Raw genomic sequence first — 3,488 nt, forward strand, 5'->3', positions numbered from 1 at the left:
ATATTGGCAAAAGCAGCCATCCCAGTTTAAGGGAATTACGCAACTGGGTAGGGAATTAAAAGTGAAAATGGGGATGCTTAGACTCTCATGACTAGGACCTTGATCAAATATTGATTGTGTGGCACAGTAGGGAAGGTGAAACTGCTGAGAAATCCCAAATCCATACTGTGGAATTTGTTAGACGTGGGCCTCCATTATTTAATTATCACCTCCTTGAGTAAGATCAGCTCTCGAGTCAAGCCCTGTCAGCTCCTCTTGAAAAGAACCTGCCAGAGGAAGCAAGGAGTTTAATTTGCAGCTTTTTGCTTTTCTTTCATTTCCGCATTACTGATTCACCCTGAAAGCAGTCGATTCAATCCCTCCGCGGTGAAGAACACATACCTATTCCAGCATGAGTAATTGGCACTGGAATTGGGATTTACCACCTGAAAGAATGTAAAGAGTAGGAAAATACTCATTTCAGAAACTCTTAACAAACTGTTTCAGGACATCTGGAGTTTAAAAAAGGACATTTTCTTAGCAAAAACCAATGCCCTATTACACAAATAGTGGGTTGCAAAGGATAATTGGAAGTTTCTGTTGAACCTGAACATCTTAAGAATTTGTTTACCTTGTGTGGGGAGATTTTTAATAGAAATTAGAAATAGAAATATAATTTTTAAGCCGTTTTTATTCGCTTTCATCAGTTTGTTTAAGCAAGGTCAACCAACACATTGTGATTCACACAACACTAGATGATTTCCACAACTGTGACAGCTAACAGAAATGCAGAAATGTAAGGTTCATGTTTTTAGACCATGTAAGGAACTTCAAATATTTACTGTGAACCAGTTATTACACACTGACATGTTGTTCTACAATAGATGAACAGAAACTCTTCTGTCCCTCTTCTGACAACACACAAAACAGAATTCATAGGTCTGCTTATCAGATATCTGCAGAAAACAAAACCAAAGTTTAAGTCAAAAAAAAGCAGGACATCATCTGTTTCCCCTCTTCAGCACCTGAGTTGCAGAAAGAGCATACAGGCAACTTTTTTGTCCCCCTCATCCTTGCTTTTTAAAAATAGCACATGTGAACAGAAAAGGGCCACAACCAGCATATTGTTTATTCTTAACGTGTATATTTGCATTCATCTCTTTATGAGTGTATGCAAGTGTGTATATATCACCAAAATACATCAATGGGAGTACGCCTTGAGCCCTGTTCTCTTGAGGCCTTCATTATGTGGGGACCTCAGGTAATTAATGAACTATGAACAACCTCTGTGGTTAGTAAATTACACTAGCATATAATAAAAAATTCACTAAAACCAGCAGCGCCTTGAATACATGAATTGTATCATTGCTGAATGATTTAGCAGAACAAAACACTACATTTGTCCTGGCAGTACATTCGAAACCTTGCTTGCTTTCTTTGTCTTTAGACTTGTTTTTTACTGGGGAAAAAAAAAATCAAAGCACAGCTACAATATAGACATGTCAGATTTATATGGGGTTAGTATCAGAGAACTTTCTGCGATTACATGCATTAAAGTTTCACTTGCAGGATTTATACACCCTGCCTAAAGTGATGGTATAATTAAAGATTTGAAAATGTGGACATTTTGCACATATTTAACAACTATTGGAACTAAAGACAATATTATGCAAAAAAAATAAATAAAGGTGAGTCATCACTAATTTTGTTGATCTTTTAAATATTAGGAGTCAACTTGTCAATCAAAACGCAGGTCAGTGGAGAAAGCCAATAAAACTAGGATCCCTACAGTAAAGCCTTTGGATGTTTGGAACTGAGGAACAACTTTGGAGGAATTCTCAATCTGGTCTCATTGGAGTGTGGACAATATTTAAGAGCGTTGGTCACCATTTCTTTAGTAATATAAATTTGAAACCAGCTGCCAATCCAATTTCAATAGGGTGAAAAATGTAATATTTTAACTCCCAAAGGAGTTCTGAATTGTCTTCAAAGAGGAAGAAGTTACCGCTGGCGCACAACATTTATTGCAGTTTATGAAATATCCTTACCCAAAAGGCTCAGATGTCCATCCTGCACTTCCTGTGAACCGAGTCCTTAAAGAGCAAATGCATGAAGCAGATAAATAAGTAAACACGTACTCGGCTTGATATTCTCTGTATACACCCACCTCCTTTCATATTGGTGGGACCAACTTCAAACAAGGTGAAAAGATACACCCTTACAGACTTCAAAAGTGCATTTGATATCCCAAGCTGGACATTTGGGGCATAAATAATAGATTTTGTGATTTTATTATTTAAAATTGAATGGGATGTTTCTTCTTCGAGGACCATTTCCTTTTTATCATCTCTGTGTGGAAACCAGCTGAAGACCAAGATGGTAAGACAGAGTGCAATATGGGGGAAACCGTCAAAGCAGCACAAACTGACCCTCTTTATTCTTTTCAAAGGCCCTCCTCTGCTATACGCTGCGAGAGGCACAGTGCATTTGTTCCCTGCTACTATGGAAGGCGTAGGTGATCGAAGGCCAGTAAGGGTGAATGACTCACAAAGCAATTCTTCTTCCTCGGCAGATATCTGAGTAAGTGGACAGGCCTGTATAACCACAGCATTTCCCGTTTTCTTATTACAAATCTCAGCACCAATCCAGTTCAGTCATACACTCCTCCAGACAAGCTAATGTTAAAAAAATAGAATGTGTTCAGGTACAAGTGGCTACAGATTCTAAATAACTACCTTAACTAAATAACTACCTGTTGCCGGTTCGAGCCCCGGCTTGGACAGTCTCGGTCGTTGTGTCCTTGGGCAAGACACTTCACCCGTTGCCTACTGGTGGTGGTCAGAGGGCCCGGTGGCGCCAGTGTCCGGCAGCCTCGCCTCTGTCAGTGCGCCCCAGGGTGGCTGTGGCTACAATGTAGCTTGCCATCACCAGTGTGTGAATGTGTGTGTGAATGGGTGGATGACTGGATATGTAAAGCGCTTTGGGGTCCTTAGGGACTAGTAAAGCGCTATATAAATACAGGCCATTTACCATTGTTAATTTACCTTTCAGTTAAAGGGGAAAAAAAGGAATGTTAGAACTCACCTTGAATTTCTCTTTTCTGTAAATAATTCAATTTATTATTGATTGCTCTTGCTGTCTGCTTGCTTAAATAAGGTATACATAACTCAATTTGCTGCTTGTTAAAAAAAAAAAAAAAACCTTAGAAATTCAACATTACATACTGTAGATGTGATGGTAGAAATAACACAATTAGCTATGAAATATATACTCAAAAGTTATGAGTGAATCCTGAACAACAGTAGATATGACTTAAAAAATAAATAAAAACACTAAGTGAAATGCTTCGAAGTTCAAAGGGGCAGAGGATGCTTTTTTCCCCTCTAGTACATCAGAACAGAAACATCTAGCATCATGTTCATTTTTTACAAAGGGAAAGAGAGAAAGATCAATACCCCAGTTGTACTTTGTAATGAACAGACAGCTGAATAAGTCATTATAATAAGTTT

This window comes from Mchenga conophoros, linkage group LG9 (assembly GCF_057382185.1).
Source record: "Mchenga conophoros isolate Kocher_MC1m ecotype Shallow Benthic linkage group LG9, M_conophoros_male_GT1.1, whole genome shotgun sequence".
NCBI classification, from domain to species: Eukaryota; Metazoa; Chordata; class Actinopteri; order Cichliformes; family Cichlidae; genus Mchenga; species Mchenga conophoros.